Source organism: Phodopus roborovskii, unplaced genomic scaffold, assembly GCF_943737965.1.
Source record: "Phodopus roborovskii unplaced genomic scaffold, PHOROB, whole genome shotgun sequence".
NCBI classification, from domain to species: Eukaryota; Metazoa; Chordata; class Mammalia; order Rodentia; family Cricetidae; genus Phodopus; species Phodopus roborovskii.
Window position 1 is genome coordinate 3,147,403 of NW_026126459.1, and position 9,729 is coordinate 3,157,131.

The following is a 9,729-nucleotide window of genomic DNA, read 5'->3' on the forward strand; positions in this document are numbered from 1 at the left end:
ACTGATAAGATCTCCTCCTACGCCTAGGGGCAGCCACCACATGTGGAGGCACACTCTCACACAGTAGCTGTGGCGCAGGGACCTAGCTATATACAGAACCTGACAGAACCTGAGGGGACACACCCTTCTTTGCCCACACCACCCCCACTGCATCTCACACATGCCACCCAAGCCTCGCTGTCTTCTTGTCTCACACACACACATACACACACACACACACACACACACACACACACACACACACACACACGCCACTCACAAACACATCCCTAAGTGTCCTCTTAGCTGGTTCCTGTACTAGCCCCTGCTACATTCCTATCTGCCATTGACTCCTGTTACCTTACCCTTCTGAGATACCCTTCACTCAGGCTAGCATTCAGGGGTGACTGATTTTCGGGGCTTGATAAGCAATTTGATGGACCTTCTAGAACCTTCTTTCAAAGTCATAGGTTCTAATTCTTGCTTACTTGGTGAGATGGATGGTGGGATTCAGTTCCCACCTTTATTTTTAATGGTGAGGAGCCATGCATTTCTCTTTAAATGAATGACCATTTACACGTAGTACCATGGGACCATGAGCTGGAGGAGTTCAGTCCCCTCCCCACGTAGTTTGTTTCCCCCTTCATCCTGGTTTTAATGCCCTACTTGGGGAATACAGCAAACTGCTGCTTCTTGGCAGAAGAAAGGGTAGCACTGCAGAATTAAGTTCTCTGAACACAGCAGGTATCCTCGGGATCAGAGCTGCTGACATCCATCCCCTCACAGAAGGGGAGGAGAATGTCATCAGACCCTCACTTGAGGTCCAGCCTTCCCCACCAACCAGCTATATATAACTGGACTCAGGGATGCTACTTGCTATAAAATGTAGAAGGTTAATCGAAGAAGGGACTCCATCTACAGCTTTGGGGAAGTTACCATTCATGCATGGGTGAGACTTTCCAGTGATACAGTTGCTTTGGGATCTCCCGTGCTCCATAAATAAGCCCAATAAACTCTCTAGTTCACCATCCTGGACACCATCTGTCCTTGGTGCTTGTCTGGGGTATGAGGAGCAGATTTTTGTTTGCATCTTCCCCAGAACATGTTCATGCAGCAGAAGGGAGGGAGTGGGTAGGAGAATTTGCAAGTACAGCCCAGAAGATGGTTCACTCCACAGATGCCAGACAGTGAAATCAAAGACCCTAAAAAGAAAACCAAGTACAAGGCCCTTCCGTGGAGCTCAGAACTGCACCATAGAAGGAGACATGTGGGGTGGCATTGCTGGCTGTGTGCCCTGTGCCTGTGTCTGAGCTTCAGTTCCCATATCTGTGAAATGGGGTGCTATTTTAGTTCCACAGCCATGACCAAAACCCATGGGAAAGATCACACTAACAAAGGAAAGATTTCTTTTGGCTCTCAGGTTCCATCCTTGGTCGGCTAGTCCCTGGTGTTTGAGAATCTGTCACAGTGGAACACCAAGGTACTCTGACTTGTCAACCAGGAAGAAGGGAAAGAAGGGAGAAGGGCCTCTGGAGACAGGACACACCTGCCTAAGGCATGTTCCTAGGGACCTGCTTCCTCCAACCGTTTACCACCTCCTAACAGCCCATCCAGCTATACCTTTATCCATGGAACAGCCCAAAGATTGCATCTCATGGTCCCATATCTTCCTACTAGCAACATCAGGGTACCAGGCTCTTCACAAGAGCTTTCTGGGGCACCTCACAGACAAACTGTAATAGACTTTTATCTGTTTCTGCCTGCACATGTGGTGACGACTGACACACAGGAATCCAGGACCTACAGAAGGCATGAAGTAAGGCTAGTTCTGATGGGGTGTGAATGCACTCCAAATGCTCATAAACTAGAAATTCAACCCCCAAATTCATACAATGATTGTGGAGGCAGAAACTTCAGAGGCCATTAGGGTGGGATGTGGTCATGCAGGTGGCTCCACATGATGACTGAAGTGACTTGATGTGGAAAGGAGACAAGAGCCAGCATGCTGCTCTGTTCAGCCATGTGCTGTCTTTTGTATGCCATGGGGCACCAGGAAGGGTTTACTCACTGCTACTGTCATGCTCTTGAATGCCCACAGCTACGAGCCCAACAAGTGTTGATTCTCTGTCATGATTGAGTTATAGTCACAGAAAATGACTGAGGAGTCCCTCTCACCCCACTTCCCTCTTCCCTAGAAGTGCTTCTGGCCAGAAGAGAGTAAGAAGCATAACCACAGTTACAGGGAAACTGACAGCCAGGGTTCTTAAGCACAGAATACTTCTGGAAGCTTCTTAGGGAGCCATGACCACTGGCTCTCCTAGTAGGGACAGGAGAAGAGTGGTGGTTCACTTTGCTTGCAAACCTTGGACTTAGCTCCTCCCTCCAGATAAATATAATCAGTTAAGAGAATTTAAAGCACATACAAACTCAGAAGAAATAATTATCCCTGGGCAAAAATCAGAAACCACAGACCCAGTTTTGAATGACCCAGTGTCATCATAGCTTTTTGTCTATGGTAATAACATTGGCTGGCCTACCTGGTGCTGTCCAAGCCTCCCTCTTCTCCTCCATCTTTCCCTCGCCCTCCCTTCAGTCAGCAAACACTCACTAAGCATCCAAAATGCCTCAAAGGCCCTGCCAAGCCAGGTCATGGCTGAGGCAACCACACTCCCTATTCAGAGCCTCTGACCTGTAAGCTGCAGGTCATGTAGAAGTATGAGGGAAAAGGTGGGCGCATGCTCCCAAACGCCATGGGGTCTCCTCAGCATGTGATAGACTCCATTTCCCAGCCACCCTTGTGGGGAAGTGGAGCCCAGGACCCAGTGTTGCCAGTGGGGTGGGAGATGAGTGGTTTTAGTCTACATCCAGGCCCCCCTTTTTAAATCCCCGCTTTTAATCCATCTGTCTCTGTTTTTCTATCTATCCTTCTCTCTCTCTCTCTCTCTCTCTCTCTCCCTCTTTCCCTCCCTCCCTCCTTCCCTCCCTCCTCATCTCCTGACCCTCTGTTACTTGCTAAGACTTCTGGTCTGTAAGGCAACTGAGGCACGAACTTCACCCTCATCTATCTATGCTGCTTCCCAGGACTAGCCCTAGCAGGATCCAAAGGCCTCGACACCACCCAGGTACAGGGCAATGTGCCTGCTCTCTTCCCATTCTTAAGGCCATAGGAGCTTCTGGCCAAGCCTTGGTTTCCTTTTCAGTAGCCAGAAAGGGTAGCCATGATGATCTTTCATCAGCCCTAATCCAGGTCATCTCATCCCTTTCTCCCCAGAGTTTCTAGAATACTTGTCACACATGCCAAGCTTGGAAGTTTAGTCTGAAAGCCCACAGGAGTCACCAGGCCTTCCAGTCTCAAGGGCCAACCCCCCCCCCCCCGCTTCCTCCAGATCCTGTACTCCTACTGGTATCAGCTGCCCATCCTGTTACAAGCTTTGGGACATTCAAATTCAGGATCCCGGCACACCGTGTTACAGGCAAGACTCCAGTAGTCACAGACAATCCTAGCAGAAGATGATGGAGTCCCTTAGGCCCCTGACCTTCTGTCCTGGAGACACCAGCATTTCCCACATAGTGTCCTGAGGAAAACTCTGGAAGCTTCTCGGATGCCAGAAGCCTAATAGTACCCACCCAGTCACTCCAGATCTCTTGTTGGGAGTTACTGTGTTTGGACAAGTCCCCTTAGTGGTTATCTTTCCTTCCAGCATCCATGCTACACCTGGGCCCCTTGCACTCCTGTTTCCTTCTGCATCTTCATGGGGTTCCACTGAACAAACTTACCTGCATCTTCCATGTTAACAGGCACAGCTCTCAGTTCACCTACCCAAGGACCCCATTTTCATAGGGCCTTCAAGATGTCTGCATTTGGGTTTCCTAGCCCCAATGTCCCTTCTCAACTATGACTTTCCACCTCGCCGACCATAGCATTGCTCCTGCTGGAGACCAAGCCAGACTGTACCCCCTCTTCTCTGCATCCTGAAATCTAGGTTTGTGACTCTGTAGTCGATAGTATGTCAACTTGACACAAGCTAAAGTCGTATGAGAGGAGGGAGCTTCAATTGAGAAAACGATTTCATAAGATCAGGTTGTAGGCAAGCCTGTAAAACATTTCCTTAATTAGTGGTTGGTGAGGAAGGACCCAATCCATAGTGGGTGGTGCCATCCCTGGGCTGGTGATCCTGTGTTCTATAGGAAAGTAGGCTGAGAAAGTCAATGGGGAACAAGCCAGTAAGCAGCACCCTTCCATGGTCTCTGCATCAGCTCCTGGTGCTCCGTCAGAGCTGTAGAAACCCTGATTAAGACATGTTCCAACAACCCTCATCAGTCAAGCTTCTGGGGGGGGTCATCAGAGTATGCTGAAGTCCCCCAAGTTTCTGTACCAACTCCTCCCCACAGGCCCAATCCCCTGGATCAGTACCACACCTGCATCTTATCATCACTGTGCTGTTCCAGCCCAGACCCCACCAACTGCCTCCCACCTCTTTCCACCATTTAGCTGTGTTGCATCATCAGGAAAGATGAAAATGTCCACTTAAAATAAGGTAGGACTGATTTCTCTCACAAACATAAAAAGAGGTTCAGAGGTGGCAGGTGACTTTGCAAGATCAGGATCCAGAGCCAGGTCTTCTTCCCAGGACATCCTCAACAATCATTCTGCTGCCTCCTCACAGACCAAAAGAACTGTTCAGGTGCTACCCATCACACCCTTGTTCCTGCAGCTACAAGGCAGAGAAGGAAGCAAAGTGCATGTTGTTAGCTGTTTAGGACCCCTCCCTAAAATCACGTGACTATTTCTTCTTTCATTTGGTGTGTACACATGTGTGGTACATGTGTGTGTGCATGTGCATGTGCATGTGTAGAAGTACTCTGTGCAAGCCAGAGAAAGATGTCAGGTTCCCTACTCATCACTCTCTGATTTGTCTCCTTAAAACAGGGTCTCTCAGCCAGGTAGTGGTGTCACATGCTTTTAACTCCAGTACTTGGAAGGCAGAGGCAGGCAGATCTCTGTGAGTTCAAGGCCAGCCTGGTCTGCAAGCCCAAGTTCCAGGACAGCCAAGGTTGTTACACAGTGAAACCCTGTCTCAAACAAACAAACAAAAAAAGACAGAGTCTCTCACTGGACTTGGAGCCAAGTCAGCATCCAGCAAGCCCCAGTGATCCCCCTTACCAGGAATTACAATTGCGTGTGCAGCCAGGTCCAGGTTTTTATGTGGTTTCTGGGGGTTAGAACTCAGCCCTTCCTGTGTGGCAGTAAGTGATCCTACTCATTTAGCCACCTCCCAGCCCTCTATCTTACATTTACAGAAGAGTCCCAGAACCTGGAGCTCACTAGTTTGCTAGACTGGCTATCCAGTGAGTCCCTGAAATCCTCCTATCTTTGCCTCATAGATCTGGGATTAAACTCAGGTCCTCAGGCTTGCACAGCTCTAGGTCACATGATAGCATAGCAGCAATTGGGGAAGTTCATAGCTATAAACAGAGGTCTGGGACAATCCAGGCACCATTTCTACCTCTGCCATAATCCATCCTTTACCATTGTAAAGATCCCAGCATCTACTGAGCCAACTGCCCCTCTGTCCCCACCTGCACCTCGCCCCACACACAGCCCCACTCTTCAAGGGCAGCTTGGATGGCATCACTGACCCAGGTAAGACCACCTAGAGACCACTTCCTTACTAACACTAAGACCTACCTTCTGCTATTCATCCAGGGAGCTGAAGAAAAAGCCCCATGCCCTTGGATCAGCCTCACTGGTGGCCCAGATTTCAGTCTTATCATTGCGTAAGAGTTTGACAGGTACTGACTCCAAGACAAGTCACTACAGGATGGAGGGCTGCCCCTCCCAACTGATGAATGGCAAAGGGTAGTAAGGGACCTCAGAGGAACCTAAGAAAAGGACAAGGAATGATCTAGTGGCTAGTTACTGGGCAGGGATGCTCTACTAACAGCTACTCTTCACTAGGGACACCCCACCTGCCAAAACCAAAACTGTGACTCCTTTCTACCCCTACTTCCAGATCATCCCCCTTTGTCGTGTCCACATTGCCATAGTCCTCACTTCCTCCCCAGTCCCCTGATTTGCAGACATGTGTTCTCCCATGATGCTCTGGGAGCCACATGCTCCCATGGCCATTTCAGCACCACCACAGACACCACCAACAGCATCCAACACAGTTCCATATGGGTCACATCCAGATCCTCTCTACAACCATCTCAGGCTGTGATTTCTCAAAGCTAAGATGGGGACAGAGCCAGTCACCTTGTCCCCACTCCACTCATCCCCACACCAACTTAGTTCCTGGACTGAAGCCAGTCCAGATTTGGGATATATGCTAGGGCTCATGCCCCAGATCATAACTTTGCTACAAACAGAAACAACGGGATTCATGCAGCCTGTCAGAGCCTGAAAATGACCTGACCTTCACAAGAGCATTTCTAGGGAAGGGAGGAGGAAGGGAAAGAAATGGACAGGAGACTCCAAATTTCTAAAACCCCTGGCAGTTGCAGATACAGTTGTATACAGTGGGTATGATGGCATTTCCATTAATGATCGACCATCTATGCCACAGAGATTGTACAAGATGCCATGGCTTGCTGACCTTGCAGCTATCTCCATTTGTGTAAGTACCCTTCTGTGGTGACAGTGCAATGAAGATACTTCCTAACTCAACATGCATCTCTCAGAATGAAGGAACCCCCACCCTGAGCAGCACCTGAGAGGGAGACAAAACACGGATCATGGTGGGAACAATCCATACTTGAAGTCTCATGTAGTTTGCTGCCCAAGGTGGTTCTAAGTGTAAGTCACAGCCTTGTGTGCTTAAAGTGGCCCCACTTCTCTGGCAGGCAGTCTGATGTGTATTGACATCTCCAGATGTGGTCCAGAAATCACACCTAACATGTCTCCAACAAGGATCCACACGGGAAATGTGTGAAGACTGACAATGTGGTCATGACACCATGAGACAAGAGGCAGTGAAATAGCCATCCCCGGGAGACTGCTAAAGAGGAAAGAGGAAAGAAGGGTGGCTGGGAAGGGTAGGAAGCCACCCCTATTCCCTGACCTGGGGCCACCCCAAGACACATACACATTGCACATACACGCTGTGAACTAGTGGGTCCTTGCACTAGACAGCTCCAAGTGTGTAAACTAGTCAGTACCTAGGATAGATTTGAACTATAATATCCACCATTGCCTCTAGGAAGGGCAGCTAGGAGCCCTGTTCCTTTGGACCACAGCATTTTCTTCTGGAAATAAACTGGAACTAAAACCCCAATTTAAGGTAAGGTCCCCTTTGTGTGGCCTCCTATCAACCATGATCTCTCTAACCCTGTCGAGCATACCCCAAGCCATGTGGCCCATAGGAGCTCCTGGCCATCTTCCTCTCTGTGCTCAGAGGCCAGGGAACAAAGCATTTTGTCCATAATTACAATGTGGTCAGTGGCAAGGTGACCTAACGGGTCTCCTCACTGCCTTGCCAGAATGTCCCTTTAGGGACAGCCAGGAGGGTTGTGCAGAGCCTGTGACAATATTCAATGCCCACTCCCTGCTCCTCCCCTCCATGGGAAACACACAGGGCAAGATTCTCTGCTTGACCTTTTCTGAAATGTTCTGTTTGCTCTTTTCGAAATCGGTTTTTGCCAAGATCTCTGATCTTTCTCAGAAGACAGGCTAGGTGTCACCTCGAGGAAAGGAGGTGTGATGTTTGCAGAGCACCTGTGAGAAACTTTCTAGCAGCCCTGCTTCCCTGATGTTTTGGTCTGTGTTGTTTCAGTGTTTTTATTAAAGAACTGAAGGTTTAAATGTCCATTTGTGAAGGCTTTGCCTCGCTGTCTCTAGGGCAGCCTAAATGTCTGCTTAGGAGAAGCAAGATTAGAAACCCTTGAGATAGTACACCCCTCTCCCCCAATCCTGTGAGTTGCAGCTCCAGAGCCAGTGACTAGAGACTCTGAAGAACAGGGGATCCTTTGTGGCCTGAGCAGCAGAGATGCTAAGTGGAACAGTGGGCATAAACAAAGCTGAGCCTGGCCCTACAACATATACAGAGAGCAGGGTAGTCCCCCCCCACTGCCCCTGCCTCTGCTACCTGGTCACATCTGCCTCAGTGCTACTTTAAGAATCTAAATAAGAGTGGACTGAGAGGAGACAGGCAGAGTGTCTCCCCAGCTCTGGCCATATGCACAACCGCGTACCAGATATCAACAAAGCATCCAGATATCAACAAGGTACCAGATATTATTGGGATATCCAGACATTAACAGGGTATCCACATATCAACAGAATATCAACAGGATATCAGTGAGGTATCCAGACTAATTCCCCAGAATCACAGGGATAAGCTGGGCTACTGGAGGAAGAGGGGCAGGGAGGGAGCAGGAGGCCTGGGCTGATAGAAAGTCCCCAGAAGGCACTAGGCCACTGATGAAGATTCACAAAAAGTGCTGGACATGGGACCTTCTGCCCCGGCTGAGCATTCGCCACCTGAATCTCCCAGTATTTCCACACTGGGCCCGCATAGCAACCAGACAAGAGGCTCTTGCCATTACTACAGGTGTGTAGGAACACTCCAAGGGCCACCCCAGCCTCATTGTAAACACATGATAAAACTAGTGGCACTTGGAGACAAACAGCAATTAGCTAAAATGTGGTCCCAGCCTCTTGACCTCCCAATATCAAGGTCTCTTCAGGTTCACAGACAGTAGAACTATGAGTCCAGGTGGCCTAGGTCCTGGATGGCTGCATGACAGTTGTTCCCTGAGGGGGATAAAGGAATGACAGCTTCAGGACTGAGGTATCCCATTTAAGACGGAAGGTTCTTGTTCTGAGCAGGTGCCGGAGCTCATGGAAAGGTGACACTGATACTGGGTACCACGAGAAGAAGGCTGCCTGGTATCTCTCCTGGTGTGTCTAGACAGGGTCCTTCAGATGGACAGGGTGTGGGGGGTGTTGGAGAATGTGGCATGCTGGTGGGGAATGCTGGTTCAATGCTGCCAACAAACTCAGAATTTGCAAGAACAGCTGAAAGTGGAGTATTTTTATATATTTAACTGGGGTGGGGGAGAGGGAGTTAAGTCAAGGCTTCACTCTGTAGTCTAGGTTCATCTTGAGCTTGGAGCAATCCTACTGTCTCAGCCTCCCATGTGATGGGACTGCAGGTTGAGCCATCACCCTAGCCTGGAAATATGGATTTAGAGGAGTTTGAAATCCTCCCACCTAAAAGATTAGCCATTGGTTCTGACTTAATGCATAATCAACCACTGTCAGCTCACCCACCACAGAGAGCACACTGCTGGGTGCCACTGCTATGTGAAGTGGGTGCATTCTAAGGGAAGGGGGAGATGACGTGGGACCCTCTAGTGAGGGTCTTTCTTCCCAGCCGCTGTCCCCCAGCTTTTATCTGATGTCATCATACTTGCTGTTCACGTGGCAGCTTTGTATACCTTCCCTGGATTGGGGTGTCTCATAGTTGGGGTAGTCTCCTGGGTTTGGGGTGTCTCCTGGGTTATGGTATCTCCTAGATTGTAGGTATCTCCTGGGTTGGGGATATCTCCTGGGTTGGGGATATCTCCTGGGTTGTGGTATCTCCTTGGTTGGAGGTGTCTCCTGGGTTGGGGATGTCTTCTGGGTTGGAGGTGTCTCCTGGTTGAGGGTGTCTCCTAGATTGGAGGTGTCTCCTGGTTGGGGATGTCTCCTAGGTCAGAAGTGTCTCCTGGATTGCGGGTGACTCCTGGGTTGGGGTGTCTCCTGGGTTT